Here is a 20,888-nt window from a genome sequence, read left to right as displayed (position 1 = left end):
CTATCAGGTCTTTCTTTTAGATGCTGGTTCATCTATTTGCTGAGTTTATTATTTGTCTTTCATGATGTTGGACTTCTGGGGTGTTTTGTAATTTTTGCTTGTGAAACTATCTTTTATGAGAATTTCCTCCAGTAAATATACAGAAAACCCAGGCCAGTCTTAAGAAGGACTTGACACTCAGGTCCAGGCTTTTTAATTCAAAGTAATCTGCTAACTAGCAGATTTGGCCTATCAGGTCTTTCTTTTAGATGCTGGTTCATCTATTTGCTGAGTTTATTATTTGTCTTTCATGATGTTGGACTTCTGGGGTGTTTTGTAATTTTTGCTTGTGAAACTATCTTTTATGAGAATTTCCTCCAGTAAATATACAGAAAACCCAGGCCAGTCTTAAGAAGGACTTGACACTCAGGTCCAGGCTTTTTAATTCAAAGTAATCTGCTAACTAGCAGATTTGGCCTGAGCATATAGCATGGTTCCAGGATCCTATCAGGCTGGGAGGCACTTCTCAGGACCTTAGCCACAATCCCAGGCAGGAAAGAAGGGTTTTTCTGCTGCCCCATCCCAAATTTAATGGACAAAAACTATATCTGGGCCTTAGTTTTATATAGCTGTATAACTCCAGCTGCAAGCTTTCAGGGTAATGAGGTCCCAAACTGAACCCTCTGATAAGCCAGTTCCAACCCCAGTGCCCACAAGCCTAACAGCTTCAGCCTCCAAATTCCAGTGTGGCCTACATGTTAAATTATTGTACAGAAACTTCTCCATTTTTGACTGCTGGAAATTTCCTCTCTTGATTTAAGCATTACTATGTTCTTGTTAATTTTTTTCTTTGGGACACCGGAGTGGCTCAGTGGGTTAAAGCCTCTGCCTTAGGCTCAGGTCATGATCCCAGAGTCCTGGGATTGAGCCCTGCATCGGGCTCTCTTCTCAGTGGGAAGCCTGCTTCCTCCTCTCTCTCTGCCTGTCTCTTTGCCTCCTTGTGATCTCTGTCTGTCAAATAAATAAAATCTTTTTTAAAAAAATTTCTTTTTCTTCATTTATAAGTGCTCAAGGTAGAAAGGGGAGGCTTTGGCTTATAACTAATGTTTTGCTCTGTACCGGAAATCTTATTTGCTAACTTTCCACATTTATTTTTCCTCTCTCCCCAGTCATACATAAGCTTCTAAGAGTCAGGGACAGGATTTGCCCTTTTTTACTTCTCCTCATTGGAAGAGCAGAACACTTTCAACGTGGGAGCTGCTTTATAAATACTTGATTGACTGACAGGTAATGCATTAGGAAGGTTTGAGAGCAAAAAGAAATTAAATTTCTCTCATATTTTATCAGGACTACCAACCCCCAGATTTGGAACCCCTCTACAAAGGTGGTTCTTAAGTTTTCCTAGATTATAGATACTTTGAAAACCTAATAAGACCCTCCTCTCTGCAGGAAAAAAAGAAAGAGAGAGCAAAAGAGAGAGAAAGAAAGGAAGAAAGAGAATATACATATACACAAACACAAACACAAAATTCTGCATTGTTTCAGGTATTTAAGTAGTTTAATAATTAATACTATAATATAAAAATGTTTCTTTTTTGTGCCTCTTAACAAAATTTCTTTTGGCTTCATGCATTATCTTTTCCTGCCACTTATCAAAGATCCTCTTATTAATCATTAGAAATAACCCTATCTAGGGGCGCCTGGGTGGCTCAGTGGGTTAAGCCTCTGCCTTCGGCTCAGGTCATGATCCCAGGGTCCTGGGATCGAGGCACGCATTGGACTCTCTGCTCCGTGGGGAGCCTGCTTCCCCCTCTCTCTCTGCCTGCCTCTCTGCCTACTTGGGATCTCTCTCTGTGTCAAATAAATAAATAAAATCTTAGAAAGAAAGAAAGAACCCTATCTCCCTCTTGATAGATGTGGAAGCCGAGGTCCTGAGAACCTATATGACTTGCCCAAGAAAATCATGGTGTGATGTTTGGCTAGATGGAGGTCTAGGCCAGCTGTTTTCTATCTCAGCTGCTACTCCTCATAACTTTGGGTCTAAGTACACTACTATGTGATTGTACCACAAAAACCTGAGAATTAACTTTAATACTACCAACAAATGACACTAATTTGTTACCAATATGGAACCCATACTTCACTTTGCTTTATAAATACTCCCTTATACCTGGTCTTTTGCTATAGACCAGTAAAGTCAACTAGTACATCTAAAAATGGGACCTACAGTCTCAGCTCCCTTAGCCAATTGAATTCATGTCATGCTCCCATCTGTCATTCAAGGTCAAGTCAGCCAACATTTATTGATGTCTGCCATTTACTAGGCACTGATCTCAACACTGAAAATATAGAAATGGCCAAGGTCACACAGGGCTCATTGGTTAATGGAATGATAGACATGTAGACACATGACTATAATAAAATATACATGCTAAACTAAGGGTATGCACAAAGGGGGCGACCCTTCCAAAAAAGACAATTACAATTAATTTGAAAAAGTGAAAATTGGCTAAACCACATTCTCATTTCACCATAAGACAAATCTAGAAATTATTAACAAAATAATAACAGCCCCCCAAAAAATACCCTCAGCTCCTCAAAATTTTAAAAGTTCACTGATAAATAATTTTCAGTTAAAGAGGAAAAAAGTCAGTTCAGAACTATCTACAAAACTATATATGTGAACTTAAGAGATGCTCTCAAATCTACAGTCAGAAGACAATAAATAGCCTTAAATATTTTCATTAGTAATTTTTAAAAAGAAAAAATAAATCAAAATTTCAAATCAAATGATTTATAAAAAGTAAATAAGAAATAATTAGCAAAAGTAAAACAAAATTAATGTATGAAAAAGAAAAAGAGTTGAAGTTATAAATAAATTTAAGAGAAATAATATAAATATTCAAAATTGGGCATAAAAGGGTATAATCCACCAGCATGCAAATGATTTTATTTACACAAGAATCTCATGTGCCATACTAAAACTAAAAAATAAAATCTTTGTAAAACAGGTTATTTTCTAAGAAAATGCAGATTACCAAAACTGTATCCAAAAGAAGTGGAAAGTTGAACAAATGAATGCCATGGAAGAAATTGGAAAAGTTGGCCAAGGGATTAGACCCAGATGGTTTTATGGGAAGATTCTTTCAAACTTTGAAGAAATCAACTCTTCTATTGCTATATAAAATGTTGCAAATCATATCATTTTTTTAAAGCTCCCTTATTTTGTGAAGATAGTATAATGCCAATTTAAAAATCTGACAAAGAAAAAACAGCACAATAAGTAGTATAACAAAACTTTTGTCAATCTCATACTAGTACAAGTAAAAAGATCAAAACATATCAGGTCAGATTCAGTATACTTATTATTTCCACTGTAGCTGGATATTTTTTCTAGACATCTAACCAATGCAGTAAGACAAGAAGAAATAAGAAATGCATATATGAAAAGGAGACCAAATTAACACTATTCGTAACCGACCCAACCACTCCCCAACCCAAAACACTCGAGATAATAGAACATTGAAACTAATTACCCAGTAAACAAGATAATTACAAAAAAAAATCTATATAAAAGAACAGCTTCTTTAAAAAGCAACAATAACTACTCAGTGCATATAATGGGTAAAGGGTTCCACTCTTAATAGCAACAAAAATATAAAGTATCTTGGAATAAATTTGACAAGAAATGTGTAGGGACTTTTTAAAGGAAACAATATGCTTTACAAAGATCCATAAAGAATATCCTGAGAAAGGAAGGAATGCTATAAATTGCGAAGGAAGAGGAAGAGCAATAGGAAGCTAAGATTTAGTATTAGAAGGCTGTAAATTCTCCCTGAGGTAATGGGCTTTTACTCAAAACCACAATTAGAATTTTGGGAATCTGAAAAAAAGTAGTTTTGAATTTCAAAAATTGATTTGAAATATCAAGAATAATGAGGCAAACTAGAACTTCAGCTGCCAAAATAAATTATAACTCTAGTAAATAAAACAATGCAGAAAAGAATAGAAAGCCCTGATAGAAATCAGAAAAGAATTTAGTCTAGGAAAAGTGTGACATTCCAAATAAATGAGAAAAGATAAAATGTTTAAGGGGGGGGCGCCTGGATTGTTCAGTAGTTAGTTGTCTGCCTTCGTCTCAGATCATGATCCCAGGGTGCTGGGATCAAGCCCCCACATCAGGCTAGGCTCCCTGCTTGGCAGGGAGCCTGCTTCTCCCTCTCCCACTCTCCCTGCTTCTGTCCCCTCCTTCACTGTCTCTCTCTCTCTCTCTCTCTGTCAAATAAATAAATAAATAAATCTCTTTTTAAGGAGAAAAGATTGAAATTTTTAGGAAGCAGTTCTGGGAAAACAAGGTAACTATTTGAAATAAAATATAAAATTCAATCACAAGTATGCCAAAATTCCAAATAGATTTTAAAAATCAAATATTCAAAAAATAAGAAAGAAGAAAAAGCTAAATGAATATTGATCTGATGATAGGTATGGAAAGCTTTTCTATGAATAAAATTAGGAAGGGAAGAAGAAAAGGAGGGAAGAAATATTAATAGATTTAACTACATAAAAGTTACTTCCAAAAATAAAAATAACAAACACTGAAGACAAATACTAACTAGATAAAAATTCTTGCAACACATAACAGATAAAGAATTAATATTCTTACAATCAGCTCTTGCAAGTCTATAAGGAAACTAAAAATATCATTAAAAATGAGCAAAGGACATGGATAAGCAGGTTGAAAAAGGAAAAATGCAAATAACATGTAAGTGTTTGAAATGTTTAGTTTAAATAATAACCAAAGAAATTCAAATTAAAACAAGTCACCACATTTCATTTAATTTCAAAAACTGAAATATCTGAGGCTGATAAGAATATAGGACAATAGCTTTTTAAAAAAAAAAATCTGTTGACAGCACTATAAATTAATACAACACTTCTGAGCAACAATTTAGCTATATGTATCAAAAACACAAAAATATTCACCTCTTTGACCCAGGATTTCCACCTCTTGAAATTTACCCAAAGTGAATGATCAGATCTGCTTACAAAGATATGTATACATGAATATCCTATACAGCATTACTTCAATAGAGAAGAGTTTGCACCCTCTAAAATATAGAATAGGGGGTGCCTAGGTAGCTAGTTAGTTAAGCACCTGCCTTGGGCTCAGGTCATGATTCACCCTGCGCAACAGGCTTCCTGATTGGCGGTGAGTCTGTTTCTCCCTCTCCCTCTGCCCCTTCCCTCCACTCACTCTCTCTCTGAAATAAATAAATAAAAGCTTAAAAACAAATGAATGAAAGAATAAATAAATAATATATAGAATAGGGTCCTGATGAAATTACTTATAGCATATCCACATGTAAACTTACTAAATTTTACCTGTAGACTATCTAATGATACAGGAAAGTGTCTAAGATACACTGCTAAAGAAAATGTTACAAACTGTATGCAAAACATAATCTTAACTGTGTTTTCAAATTTTAATTATGAAATTTAATATTAACATCTGCCTTGCTCACTCTCACTGCTAGAATGTTCTTATCTCTGGCCACACGTTAGAATAGTCTGGAACACTTTTACAAAATACACCTATCTAGGCCCCACCCCCAAAAATCAAGTCAGAATCTCTATAGGTGAGGTTGTTTTTTGCTTTTTGCTTTGTTTTTGTTTTTGTTTTTGTTTTCAATTTCTCCAAGTGATTCTAATGTGCAGACAGTATTAAAAACTACTGCTGTATAGAGCAGTAGTGCTTGACCTGGACAAGTATGTACTCAGGGGATATTTGTCCATATTGGGAGAGATTTTTGGTTGTTGCCCCAACCTGGAGTGAGGGGTGCTACTGATGGGTAGCGAGTAGAGGCCAGGTTTATGGGCTGAATTTTGTCATACCAAAATTCATATGTTGAAGTCCCAACCCCCAGTACCTATAAGTAAGGTAACAGTATTTGAAAATAAAGTCATCAAAGCAGTGATCAAGTTAAAATGAGGGGTAGGCCTTGAATCCAATATGGCTAATGTCCCTATAAGAAGAGAGACACCAGAGATGTGTGTGCACAGAGAAAAGGCCATGTAAGGACATAGCAAGAAGGCAGCCATCTGCAAGCCAAAAAGAGAGGCCTCAGGAGAGACCAACTCTGCTAGCAACTTGATTTTGGACTTCTAGCCTCCAGAACTATGAGAAAATAAATTTCTGTTGTGTTAAGTACCAGTCTCTAGTGTTTTGTTAAAGTGGACCTAGTGAAAAAGGGATATTGCTAAATACCATATAATGCACAGGACCCCCTCTGCAACAAAGGATCATATGGCACAGTGTCAATAATGTCAAGATAGAGAAACCCTGCCCTAGAGCCTGGCTTGGTGCTGCATGTAGATAATCAATCAATATTTTCTTAACTAGGTAAATGGGAAAGGTAGAAATCAGCAAGAGTTGGGCACTAACTAAATGTGAAAAGAGACCAGAGGGAAGAATCAAGAATGGCAACCAGATTTCTGGTTGGACTGGCCAGGTGAGTGGGGAAGGCAGAATTCAGGTAGGCAAACAGGTTGGAGCAAAGAATCAGGTGGAAATTGAGGGGGAGTACCCAGTGGAGGTGTTCAGTGGCCAATCCGAAATAGGTTTCTAGAAATACAAACAAGGCAATAGCTAGAGGTTCAGCTGCTACAAGGAGATAAGAGCATCCCAGAGGAGCACCTAGAATCAGCAAAATACAACCACGGAATCTTGAAGGCCACCAATATTTAAGGAGTAGACAGAAGGTAAAGGAGCCAGTGCATCAGATGAAGGAAGAAAAGGCCAGTTGAGAACCTTCACCCAAGGACAGCGATGGAAGCTGTGATGGTTAGTTTTATGTATCAACATGGCTAAGCTATAGTACTCAATTATTCAACCAAACACTAATATGAGTGTTGTGGGGTTATTTCATAGACATGGTTAATATCTACAATCAGTTGACTTTTTTAAAAACGATTTTATTTATTTATTTGACAGAGAGAGAGAGATCACAAGCGGGCAGAGAGGCAGGCAGAGAGGGAGGGGGAAGCAGGCTTTCCCCCGAGCAGAGAGCAGGGCTCAATGATGTGGGGCTGGATCCCAGGACCCTGAGATCATGACCTGAGCCAAAGGCAGAGGCTTAACCCACTGAGACACCCAGCTGCCCCTACAATCAGCTGACTTTAAATAGAGGATATTATCTTCAATAATGTGAGGAAGTTTCAACCAGTCCATTGAAGCACCCTAAGAGCAAAACTGAGGTCTCCCTGTGGAAGAAGAAATAGTGCCTCAAAACTGCAGTGTCCGCTCCTGCCTGAGTTGCCCTCCAGCAGGCGGCCTGACGGACTTCAGACTTGTTGGTGCCCACAACTGGGTAAGCTAATTTCTTGTTCTGTTTCTCTGAAGAGCCCTGGCTAATACAGAAGCTGAGGAGGAGGCAGGGAGAAAGTAAGCTACTGTTCCATCCTGCACACTTGTTACACATACCTGCCTTTGGCATATATGAATGAAAAAAAAAAAGGTTACTTCATACTCAAAGCAAGAAAAGAAGAAAAGAGAGATGAGAGCACACAGGAAGATTTCGAAAATGTGTGCCTGCCTATGGAAATGAGGAGGGGCCTGGAGAGGGGAACGTGGGCGGCTCCAGACAGGACACAGTTGCCCAGCTCTCCCAACCTACCCCTGCAACCACTGCTGAGTGTTCACCACATCTTGGATGCTGCTTTAAGCAGTTTACTCTCATTAACTCCTACCACAAAGCTTTTGGTGGGGCCAGGAGTAGGGGGTGGGACGATTCATCATTTTACAGATGTGGCAACTGGACCTGATAGACAGTAATTACTCTAGATCCTCCTCTAGTATATAGGGAAGCTCAGATCCAAACCCAGGACTCTCTGACTCCTCTCTCCTTCTATTCACGATGAACTTGTATCAACAGCTTGATGGAAACATTAAGAGTGGGGAAAATGCAATTCTAAAGCCGACTCTGTCCTGACTGTCTGCAGGGCATCTACAGGCAGGTGATGGCTGGTGAGCTGGAATAGCCCAGGCTTCAGAGTTAGACACCTGGGTCTGGATCTCAAGTTTACCATCTATTGGTTGGGTGCCCTTGGACATGTTTCTTACTGTCCCGTAATTCAGCCTCCCCATCCTTAAAGCAGAGATAAATGGTACCTACCTTTAAAAGATTGTATTTTCTGAGGCAGCATACATAAAGCACATAGCAAGTGCTCAAGAAATGGGAGTTCCCGTCCATTCTCAATCTTCCCCTGGTCCTCAGTTTTCCTGCCAATTCTGCCTCCTACAGTGTTGTTGGGCTGTTTCAATGAGATAATAAACACCAATGTCCTTGATAAGTTCAGGGCATCACCATTATGGGAGGACTGAATGCAAACACTGTACTTTAGGCAAAATTTAGCCACCAGTTGTACAACCCTGAGGAAGTCAGCTAAACCCTCGGTGCCTCAGTTTCTCCATCTGAAATGCTGGTAGAGTGATAGCTATTCCTCCTTCTCCTACACTTAGGCTTATGAGGACAAATGAGTGCAATTTGTAATTGTTATAAATTGAATTTCAGGCCATATGGTTCTGTCAGACTTCTAAACAGCCAGATGACATGCTTAGCCCCTGTCCCCCATAACACGCACACCTCCCATGGACTATAGTGGAATATCAGCCCCCCTCACATCAGCTCATTTGTCTCCTCAAGGACACACTAGCTCTAACTTCACAGAATTTTCTTTTGTTCTTTTAACTCCTGACTTGATGCACATCTCGTGCCTTGCTCTCCCTGTCATCTTCTCTCCCAGAGTTGACATATGGCTGAACTGATATCCTTCCTCTGTTTCCTTTCTTGTTACTACATGTCCAGTAGTATTGCATAAAAGTGCTCAACGGGAAGGGTCAAGCTCAGTTTCAAGCCTGAGGTCTGGGATTACATCAAATCCGTAACGTTTATCTGCCAACGTTTATACTTCCCAATTTAGGTCTCACACAAGTCGAGAGAAGATTGAATTGTCTGGGCTATAGCATGCCCTTCTCTCACCTCCGTTTTTCTTACTGAATTCCAAGGTACACTTAGGTCTGGGTAACAGTCCCAGAAAACATGGCTCTTGGGAGTCCAGCAGCATTTCTACCCCTGGAGGCTGCAGGGCCTGCTGGGCAAACAGACCACCACTGCCAGCCTGGAAGAGGGAAGGCCCGCACAAAGGACTTTTAGGTTCAATGAAATAAGAAGTCAATTTGAGCCCCATTTTAAAGGTGCCTCACTCTCCACATGCCTTAGATACACAGTGACTACTATTACCTGACAGAACTCCCCCCATCATACCACATGCAGCTTTTACTTGGGGGTGGGGGTACTGACCCATCCCAAACACCAGCACTTTGGGATTCTATGTCAGGAGTCACCCCTGCCAGCAGATGTGGTGATCCTATCTGTTCTCTTGCCTCTCGTGGTTAAGTTCATTTTATTGCCGGTAAAGCCATATTGAATAATTGGGTGCATCCCCAGTACCTAGAGCAGTGCCTGAAAGCATTGAGACATTTGATAAACACTTGTGTAGTGAATAAACAAATGAATGATGCACAAATAAAAAGTTCAAGTGGGGATTACAAGGGAAAACAGAGTTTGGGGGTTTGGTTTTGTCTGGTTTTGTTTTGTATTTAAATGAAAGAACAGAAGAAAGAACTGTAATTTGGGTTCCAAATTAGAAAGCAACCAGGCCCAGGAAAAAGTCTGTCATTTGTTTGACCATTTGGGGGCATAGCAGTCAGCCAGCAGGTACTGACTGTCGACAGCTCAAGGTATAGCTCTAGAGAGCCTCCAGGTCCAAGAAGTTTCATCCACCAGGTTCGGGGACATCTCCCCTGCAGCCCCTGCTCCTTGTTTCTGCCTTGTTTTGCTCATCCTGCTCCACGTACACAACCTGAATGAGGTTACTTAACCCTGACAGCTTTCTCTGGGGAGCAATTAGAGCCTTTAAGATCTTACCTGTGCTTCACCAGAAGTCTTCTCATTAAGTAGTTACTTAAAATGTTCCGAGGGCCTAAAACATTAAGATTTAAAGAAAACAATTGGCTGCTTTTTTCCATGCCAAATCAGACCGTTGTTTAACATGGTGAGAGCTACCACTGAGGCTACTGAAGTAGAAAAAGGGGGGCATATGTTGCTGGAGAACAGAAAATTCGCAGGGAAATTAAAACCAAGACAAGTTCAGGAGCCAAACAAGTCAATGGGATGTCTTCAGGAATGGCTTTGCGGGGCTTCTGCAGTCCAAAAGTCAGAACCAAACTGGCCTCCAGGACTTCCAAAGCACCTCCCTTTTGTATCCCTTCTCACAAAATAGTCAGACTGGAGGCTTCACAAGGAAGAGGCAATGGGCTTGCCTTGAAAAATGGCAAGCCAGAGAGTGGAGGTGCAGAAGACAAGGCACAACACTGGGAACAAAGGGGTGAGAGAGCATAGGGCCCGGCCAAGACAGAAAGCTTGTTTGGAAACGGGAAATAAAGTTCTCCCTTCTTTTCTTTTCTTTCTTTTTTTTTTTTTCAGTGAAAAGCCATTTTATATCTCCAGTGTTTATTTTTTTTTAATTATGTTGTGTTATTCACCATACAGTACATCATTAATTTTTTTTTTAAGATTTTATTTATTTGTTTGACAGAGAGAGATCACAGGTAGGTAGAGAGGCTGGCAGAGAGAGAGAGGAAAGCAGGCTCCCCGCCGAGCAGAGAGCCCGATGTGGAACTCAATCCCATGACCCTGAGATCATGACCTGAGCCAAAGGCAGAGGCTTAACCCACTGAGCCACCCAGGCACCCCAGTACATCATTAATTTTTGATGTAGTGTTCTACGATTCACTGTTTACATATAACACCAACTGCTCCATGCAATCCTTGCCCTCCTTAATATCCATAACCAGGCTAACCCATCCCCCCTTCTCCCCTCCAAAACCCTCAGTTTGTTTCTCAGAGTCCATAGTCTCTCATGGTTCATCTCCCCCTCTGACTTCCCCACCTTCATTTTTCCCTTCCTTCTCCTAATATCCTTCATGCTATTCCTTATGTTCCACAAATAAGTGAAATCATATGATAATTGACTTTCTCTACTTGACTTATCTCATTCAGCATAATCTCCTCCAGTCCCATCCATGTTGATGCAAAAGTTGGGTATTCATCCTTTCTGATGGCTGAGTAATACTCCATTGTGTATATAGACCACATCTTCTTTATCCATTCATCTCTTGAAGGGCATCTTGGCTCTTTCCACAATTTAGCTATTGTGAACATAGCTACTATGAACACTGGGGTACATAGGGTCCTTCTTTTCATTACCTCTATATCTTTGGGGTAAATACACAATAGTGCAATTGCTGGGTCATAGCGAAAATGAAGTTTGGGGACTTCATCAAGATAAAAAACTTCTGCACATCAAAGGAAACAGTCAACAAAACAAAGAGGCAACCCACTGAATGGGAGAAGATACTTGCAAAGTTCTTTCTAATCATGCCCCGCCCTGCCAAGAGAATCTCACCCTTTGTGGGAAAGTGCTTTGGATAACACCAAAGTCATCTGTGTCTGAGTTGTGTGGGGCGTTCATTACTGAGTCATCTTGGAGTTCTAACTTGTATTGCAGTTTGAGTCAAAGATTCCAATTTATTCCAAATTTATTCCAAAATTCTAAATGGGATCAGGTTAGATCAGAAAATGGCAATGGATATCATCTCTGTCAAATCTGTAGTTTACTGATCCAGGACAGGAAGAGGCCTTCTCAGTGATTAGGGCAAGACACATACGTCTGTTTGGAGTCCAGCTCAGAATAAATGGAAAACATCCCTGAGTTCTAAAGACTTACAGGCTTCTGTTTACTGGAACTTTCTCAGAAAGAATTCTTCACTCTTTTGAGCTGTGAGTTTATGCAGGCTTCAGGATAACTCAGTAATTAAGTCCCCACACAAACCAAACTCAGATGGTTTTTTTGCCTTCCCTGTCATTTCCCACGAAGGCCTTATTCTCTTTGCAGGGCAGGATACTATCAAAAGACTAAGCCCAATAAGCTTGCCTTGGGCTTCTCCGAGTTCCTTGATAGTGGTCCTGCTTTTGAGGACCCCACTCCCAGCATGTCCCTTTGCCATGCTGCAGTGAAGTCTGTTGCTGTCCTGGGTGATTACTCCATGCCAAAACCATCCTCCTAGTCATCCTTCTTTCTAGGGCCTGATAAAGTAATATGACCCTTTTGTTCTTTGTACAAATTTTGAATTTTAATAGGGTTTTCTGTAGACATTGTCTGCAAGAAACACTGGACCTATCTTTACCAGTCCTATATGTTTTGGGGGACATTCCCATATCAGCCCTGCATCCTCAAAAGAGTCGAACTCCTAGTTGACTCGAACTCCGAGCTTCTTTTGCAAGTATAATACAGGACCATGACCTAGCTCTGTCATTACACATATCCACATGTGGCTCTGTTCTGGAAATGAGCAAGTGCACAATGTGAGGAACCAAGCTCTGCCAAGCGAACACAGAGGCAACAGACCTTGGAAGACCAGGTCTGACTCCAGATGCAAAAGGAGGCAGCAATTCATGCAGTAGAGGTGATGGGTTCCTGGCATTGAGTTCTCAGCAGCTGTAATGTTGGTTCCATCTTCAGACCAGTGCTGCAGTATAGTGGGGGCATATTTTCTGGAAGTTTAATCTTGAATTTACTTCTCTCCTAACTCACAATGATTCTGGTGGGAACCAAATATCACATAATAAATCCATTTTCTTCTTGAAACAATCAAAGCGGTTTCTGTTGTCTGCAACCAAGAGTGCTGACCAAGGGCATTTCAGGAGTCAAGGGCACAGTAGCTTAGGGGCACACAGAACTTTGATACTGTCTATGCTCTTGTGGGGACTCTTTCCTCAGCTAGTCTTTAGTGACAGGGTAGAGGACAAGGGTCATGGTTTCCTGGGGACATAGGGAACTCATTCTTTCAATGCAAGGCAATCTTGTAAGTTAAGAGCAATCTTTTCTTTCAATCAGTGATGTCGGCAAAATGTAAGTTTCTTTGACACCCATGTAAGCTACAACACAGAGGAGCTTCAAACTGTGACCTCAAGCCAGGTCATGATCTCTCTTCTCCCTCTTTCCCTAGCTATAGCTCAATCTTTCCTTCAACTCTTTCCATACTCCCAGTTGCTTCCTCTCTCAAACCCTTTTCTCCCTCCAACCTCAAACTTCCAATCAACCCCTTTAAAGTAAAATAATGAAAAATAGCTTAGTATCTTATCCTTTGCCAGGAGTATGTGCATGGGCCAAAGCCATGGACTAAAAGAACAATACTCCCTGGTGAAATTCCAAGCATTTGCCCAGTCAATAAAGGAAACTTGAGTTTGATATGCTTCAATTTTTGTTTGTTTTTGGCAATGAGGACTTCCTAGAGTGACTATAAAGCCATCACACAGGAAGAAAGGACTAACATTTATTGAAAAATATTATGCTGGATGTTTTTTCTCACACTGTCACATGTGCCCTTTGCCTTCAGCACTTCAGCTGTACCAACCACCTTGCTACTCCTCCAACATGCCCAGCACCATTCAGCCTCAGGCCTTTTAACCTGCCAGTCCCTCTACCTGAAGCACTTTGCCCAAATACCTGCATGTCTCACTTTCTTACGACCTTCAGGTCTCAGCTCAAGTATCCTTAATTGGAGATACTTTTCCTAGATGAATTGTTTGTATTACTATTCCTGGTATTCTCATCTCCTCTTACTGCTTTATTAGTTCTCCATATCATTGATCACCATATGACATATTTATTTATATGATTACTGTCCAGCCCTCCCACCCAAATGTAAGTTCTATAAGGGCAAGGATTCTGTCTTTGTTATCAACACTTAGAAAAAGTGCTGCAAGTAGTAAGTGCTCAATAAAATTTGCTTAATGGATTAAATTCATACAGAACAATATACATGTCATTCTCATTCTCAAAAAATAATGATGTTCAGAAAAATTTAATGAATTGCTCAAGCTCTCCCAGCTAACCTGTGGCGAAGGCTGCATCCAAACCTGAATCTATAGAACAAAGATCAAGCTTGTTCAACCCTACGACCTGAGGCAGCTTAATCATAGAGAGTATTAAGGTTGGCTCCCTCAGTTCCTCAGTGACCTTCTAACTTCTTCCTGGTCAGTAACACTTTTATTGCTTAAGGCAACACTGGTAACTGTAACTGTAACTGATAAACCTTCATATCTAACTGGATTAACACAATAAAAGAATCTGATACAGGTGTTCTTGGTAGGAATGTTCTCCTCCAAATGGTGAATCAAGGACCTAGGTAGGCTCTTTCTAACTTGTGGATCCACCCTCTTTGACACATGGTTCACAAGGCTGCCCTGGGAATCATGTCCACTTCAGACCAGCAGAAAGCTTAAGAGCATGAGGATCACATGTGGGGAGTGGAGTGGGGTAGGGAGGAGATGTAGTATAACTGTGAGCCCAGGAAAAGGGAAAAAATAGGTATGGTGATCATTTGCCGGCCCTAAGAAGACCCAAATGTCATCTTCTATTAGTAACTAGGGTTTTAGAGTGCTCTAACTGCTGAGTGGGGAGGTGCCACCTAGACTTAGAATTCAGGTAGTCTTGGGTTCAAGTCCTAGGCCCACCACTGACCACTTTCTTGACCTTAGTCAATAACACATCTAAGTCTCAATTTCCTCAACTATAAAATGAGAACAGTAACAGCACCTACTTCATCAGGTTATAGAGAGGAAAAGCTGAGATAATGCTGGTTGGGTATGCAACAACTGTTCTGACACATGGCTATTACTGGGGGGAGATGTTCAGAAGAGGGTCTCCAGCCTCTTTATCCCAGCAGTCTTATTTGCAGGCTAGCTTGTGGTCCAGAGAGCCACTCTGGGTCTCAAAGCTTAGGCTAGAAAAGCTTTGTCCCCACTTGACAAGTGACCTGTGAATCCTCTCTGTTGCATCCTATTGATAGTTTCTGACAAATCTTACAGTATCGGTTTGCATAAGTAAGTTTGAAATGCCCTTTCCATTAACAGAGGAGCTCTGCTATTAACTAATTACACTTTGGCTTTTCCTGCGTTAGTCACAGTGCCAGGGAGAAGAGGCCAAGTGCGAAGTGGCCTTTGGCATGGAGAGAAGGCTTATGCGAATTGGGATGAGCAGGGGTTGGGGTGGGTGTGGGGGTGCTGTTTTCTCTCCTTTCCTTCCTACAAATCCAGTCAATGGGAGGAAGGCCTGCTGAAAAGAGGACCCATGGAGGAGGTACTGTTTCCAATTTCCCTTAGGAGTATTTTCAAAGAATTTGGGAACATTAGATTTTCAGAAAAATACAAATATTCCAAAAAAAAAAAGTAAACTGCTCAAGGTCACCCAGTGAATGCATGTTTTGATTATAGTGGGATCCTAATAGGAAGAGCTCTAGTCTTAAAAACTAGAGCTCCTATGCTGGTTCCAACCCTATGTCCAACATTAGCAAGGTCAGCTCCAGCCTAGACTGGGATGCAGTGGTCTGCCCACTCCCATCCTCTGCTATGCCTTCCTCCATGTTAGTAAAGGGAAAAAAAATTTTTTTTGAAGTGAGTTAGCTATGAGCTCAGATCCCTGCTTTGCCACTTAGGCAGTTATATAATCTCTCTGGGTCTCAACTCCCTCACATGTAAAGTGAGAAAATTTATGTCAAGTGCCACCACTGTGAAAGAGGGTGACTCAAAGTAGATACCAAGTAAATATTAGTAGGTAGGAGTTTCCAACCCAACCCCTACTTTGAGATCTCTCTCTTTCCCATAGGCCTTAATGTCATGAACCTGAAAATGTCCCTAAAATGTCACCCCTTTTTGATGTATTCTCACGTCAAAGTGACACACTGTGTACCTGAGGAGTGGGGGAGTTTGCCACATCTCAAATAGTGAGATGCAGATATCTCTGACACTGATGGGGTGGGCCCAACAGAAACACATTTAATAGGGTCTGAGAACTTCTTGTAGGGACAACTCCTCCTGAGAGATGGAATCAGAAATTCTGAGCTTCACCCAAGAGAAAGCTTTCCACAAAGAAAGGGAGTAAAGATTTTTAGTTGGAATCAATCAAACCTATCCCTATCCCAGCTACAATGGATAGGTGTTTAGGTCCTGGAAACAGAAAGTAAATAAAAATAGAAAAAACTAAACATCATTTCCAATCAGAATGCAGAAAATGACAAGAAATTGTTGCTTCCATCCTAACCATGAAGAAAAAAGCCAGATAAGCTACAACATCACAAAAATCAGAGAGCTAAGATGCAAAGAAATGAAACTGAACTAAATTTCAAAAAGTGATGCTTCCCTCCTGGCAAGAAGAGTGCTATGATGCTTTCATCATTAGTGAAGGAGTAGAGAATGAAGAATATGCCATGGATGGGGATTAGAAGAAAGCCACCAAACACAGCAGTGAGTTGGATGGCATGACAGATGAGGACCTCGAGGAACCCAAGCAAAACTCTCAATCTGGGGGCACCCGGGTGGCTCAGGGGGTTAAAGCCTTTGCCTTCAGCTCAGGTCATAATCTCAGGGTCCTGGAATCAAGCCCCACATTGGGATCTCTGCTCAGCGGGAAGCCTGCTTACCCCTCTCTCTGCCTGCCTCTCTGCCTACTTGTGATCTCTGTCTGTCAAATAAATAAATAAAATATTTTAAAAATATATATAAAATAAAATATATATTTTTAAAAAGCTGTCAATCTGTATCTACCCACCAATATACTCCCCTTGTTCTCATGTAGGCCCAGAGGTAGAATCATGAGGGCTGGGAGGACAAAAGAGCTGACACAGATCCCCCTGAGGTCCTCACAACCTTCCCTACACAAGGCTGAAGGTCAGGGTGGGACAAGAAATTTGGAATCACTCTGAGGTGCTCTGGGCTTCCACCAAGTGCACTGCAGCCATCTTCCAGAAGATGTGGACAGGACATCTGGCAAGAGAAAGAACCCTCAAGATGCAGAAAGCTGGGGCAAAATTGGAAAGCAAAGAATACTCTCCAGTGAGGGAGCTGAAGGCTGATAGCCAGATTCTAAGGCATAAGGAATTTTATGGAATCTCACCAGTATTCATATCCTTAATCTTGATAAAGCAAATCTTATTTTTTTTCTCAAACCATTTTAAACCAGTGGAACAAAGACTCTAACTTAAGCTGCAATCAAACCCAGACTTACCTGAACTACAGATGAGATTAACTCAATCCTCTCACAAATGCCCTCATGAAAAAAAAAAAAAAAGATCCTCTTTTCTGGAGGTGAATATTATTTACTCCACTCTTATTCTACACAAAATGTCTCCAAACATCAAGTTACATGAAAGATACAAAAATGCAAGAAAATCTTACCAATGTCAAAAGAGGAAATAGTCAATTTAGTAAGACCCAGAAACTGCCTAGGTAGGGTCTTTAAAATAATAATGACATTTTAAAAAATCTAGGGGAGAAAAATAAAAGCATGAACAAATTAGGGATTTCAGAAAACAGAAGATAACTATAAAAAAGACCCAAATGAAACAACAGAAATGAAAAAAATAAAGATCAAAAATGAGAAATGTGTCTAATAAATTTAACATCAAATTAGATATAGCAGGGAATAGATCAATAAATTTGAAGACAAAATAGAAAATATCCAAACAAAAACAGAGTAAAATGGAGGGGAGGCGGGGACAGAAATGAGGGATAATATCAAATGATCTAGAAAACATGTAATTGAAATTCTAGAAGAAAAAAAGAAAGATAACAGGGCAAATATGTTTTTCTTTCTTTCCTTTCTTTCTTCTTTTTTTAAAGAAATGGCAGTCAAGTGCTTTCCAAAATCAACATGTAGATCCAAGAAGCTCAGTGAACCCAAGCAGGACAAATACAAAGAAAACCACACCTTAAAATGTCACAGTTAAACTGCTGAGACTCACAAGTAAAAAGAAAATTCACAAAAGTAACCAGAGGGGGAAAAATATATATTATTACAAGAAACAACAGTAAGAATGAAGCTAGAAAACTAAAACAACTGTATAGTGCTGAAAAGGAAAAAACTTATCAACTTAATGTTCCACATCCTCTAAAAATAGAGGAAATATATAGACATCTTCATAGATAAAAACAGAGAATTCATCCCCAGAAAACCAGTATCACAACAAAGGCCCCCCAAAAGTTATGTGTTTATGTGTATAAAATACATTTTTTTATTCTCTTTTATATATATATGTAATATATTTTAATGTATATTATATATTAAATTCTATAAAAATTATTGACTTTGGGGGCACCTGGGTGGCTCAGTGGGCTAAAGCCTCTGTCTTCAGCTCAGGTCATAATCCCAGGGTCCTGGGTCGAGCCCCATGTCAGGCTCTCTGCTCCAAGGGGAGCCTGCTTTCTCCTCTCTCTCTGCCTGCCTCTCTGCCTACTTGTGATCTCTGACTGTCAAATAAATAAATAAATAATCTTTTTAAAAAATTATTGACTTTCTAAAACAATAATAATGACAATAATAATAATATGTCATGAGATTTATAATACAAAAAGAAATAAAATATATAAAAACAAGAGGATTTAAAGGGCAAGAGTCAGGTACATGGAATTGTTGCTATAAGGTTTTTTTACACTGTTCGTAAAATAGTATAAACATAGTTGAAGGTAGATTGTGACCATTTAAAGACACAAAGTTTAATTTCTAAAGAGCAAGTGCTATAAAAATAATAAAAAAAGCATAGCTAAAAAGCAATAGAGAAGACAAAACAGAATATCAAAAAATACTTGATTCGTCCAAAAAAATACAGGGAGAAAAGGAAGTAAAGAGCAAAGAACAGATGGTAAAAAGCCAAGATGGTAGACTTAAACCCAATCATACATTAATTATATTAAATGTAAGCAGATTAAGCACACCCAGGGTAAGGCAAAAATTGTCAGGCTCGATAAAAAAGACTTACCTACATGTTATTTAAAAATAACATATGTTAAATATAAATTCACAGGTAGATTAAAAGGAAAAGAGTAGACAGAACTACCTTATCATCTAGCAATTACACTATTAGATATTTACCCAAAGGATATAAAAATATAGATTCAAAGGGGTTCATGCACCCCGATGCTTAATGCTTATAGCAGCATTATCAACAATAGCCAAACTATGGAAAAAGAGCCCAAATGTCCATCAATTGATGAATGAATAAAGAATATGTGGTGTGTATATATGTACACACAATGGAACTATAAATATATATATATATATATGTGAATATTAGTCATCCATCAGAAAGAATGAAATATTGCCATTTGCAATAATGTAGATAGAGCTAGAGTGTATGATGCTAAGTGAAATAAGTTAGTCAGAGAAAGACAAATACCATATGATCTCACTCATATGTTGAATTTAAGAAATAAAACAGATGAACATAGGGGAAGGGGGGAAGAAAAAAAAAGGAGAGAGGAAACAAGCCATGAGAGACTCTTAACTACAGAGAACAAACAGGGTTGATGGAGGGAGGTGGGTGGCAGATAGGCTAGATGGGTGATGGGTATAAAGAGGACACTTGTGATGAGCACTGGGTGTTGTGTGCAAGTGATGAATCACTGAATTCTACTCCAGAAACTAATATTGCACTGTATGTTAACTAAAATTTATACTTTTTTGGAAAAAATAATAGAAATTAAAATTATAAAAATAATAAAAAAGGAAAGGAGTAGAAAAAGATATTCTTCCATCCAAGTACTAACCAGGCCCGACCCTGCTTAGCTTCTGAGATCAGACAAGATTGGGTGCGTTCAGGGTGGTATGGCTGTAGACAGAAAAAGATATTCTATATAAACATTAAGTATTAGAAAGCTAGTGTGCTATGGTAAAATCAGACAAAGTAAGCTTCAAGATAAAACATATTACCAGAGATAAAGAGAGCATTCCATAATTATAAAAAAGTCAATAAATAAGTGTATGAACCTGGTGATTCACAGACCTGTACCCCTGGGGCTAATAATACATTATATATTAATTTAAAAAATTAAAACATTTTTAAAAATTAATAAAAAGAAGTCAATTCATTAGAAAGACCTTAAAATCAATCCTAAAGGGACGCCTGGGTGGCTCAGTTGGTTAAGCAGCTGCCTTCGGCTCAGGTCATGATCCCAGCGTCCTGGGATCGAGTCCCGCATCGGGCTCCTTGCTTGGCAGGGAGCCTGCTTCTCCCTCTGCCTCTGCCTGCCTCTCTGTCTGCCTGTGCTTGCTCGCTCTCTCTCCATCACTGACAAATAAATAAATAAATAATCTTAAAAAAAAAAAAAAAAAAAAAAAAAAAAATCAATCCTAAATGCATAGCGACTCATAACAGCATTTCAAAATTCAAAAAGCAGACCTTGACAAAGCTAAAGAGAAATTTACTTTCACAGCTGTAGATTTTAATACCTTTCTCTTAGTAACTGATGTAATAGCCAAAAAAAAAAAAAAAAAGTCAGTAAGAGAATATAAGAATTGAATACCACATTCAAACAGCTTGACATAATTAACATTTATAAAGTGCTATTTTCCAGCTGCAGAGATGTAAGATGGCGGAGGAATAGGGCAATGCTAAGTTTGCCTCCTCCTTCAAACACAGCTAGATAAATATCAAATTATTCTGAACACCCAAGAAAATGATCTGAAGTTGAAGAGAATAAAGCTGCACATCTACAAACAAGACAAATGACCCATGGAAGATAGAAACTGCAGAGAGTTTGTGGGAGAAAAGAGCCATGGTCCCTACCCAGAGTAGCAAGAGAGAGGGAAAGAGAAAAAGTGGGGACAGAGGGGAAAGAGTTAAAACATGGTCAGGCAACTGCACAAGAAAACCATTCCCCAAAACCATGGGTGGGGGAAAAGGAAAGAGTTACAATACCATCAGTTTTCTATAAACAGTGAAGCACAGACTG

Source organism: Mustela nigripes, chromosome 7 (genome assembly GCF_022355385.1).
Source record: "Mustela nigripes isolate SB6536 chromosome 7, MUSNIG.SB6536, whole genome shotgun sequence".
NCBI lineage: Eukaryota > Metazoa > Chordata > Mammalia > Carnivora > Mustelidae > Mustela > Mustela nigripes.
Note: the sequence above shows the minus strand (reverse complement) of the source record.